Raw genomic sequence first — 206 nt, 5'->3', positions numbered from 1 at the left:
GGGGCGGTGGGAGGAAGGGGGGTGCCATTTGCAGGATTGCACGCTCGCGTGCTCTCGTGCACCTTCGCACCTTTGCGTTGCTTTTTGCATCCCTGCCTTTTTTGCGTCGTTTGCTGCAGTTTTTGCATTCTTGGGCTCCGTTTTGCACCTTCACGTTCTTGCGTTGCTTTTTGCATCTCCGCAGTCTTGTGATGCTTTTTGCACCT

Source organism: Aptenodytes forsteri, unplaced genomic scaffold (assembly GCF_000699145.1).
Source record: "Aptenodytes forsteri isolate BGI_AS27 unplaced genomic scaffold, ASM69914v1 Scaffold61, whole genome shotgun sequence".
NCBI lineage: Eukaryota > Metazoa > Chordata > Aves > Sphenisciformes > Spheniscidae > Aptenodytes > Aptenodytes forsteri.
The sequence above is the reverse complement of the archived record's forward strand: the minus strand, read 5'-3'. Positions refer to the sequence as shown.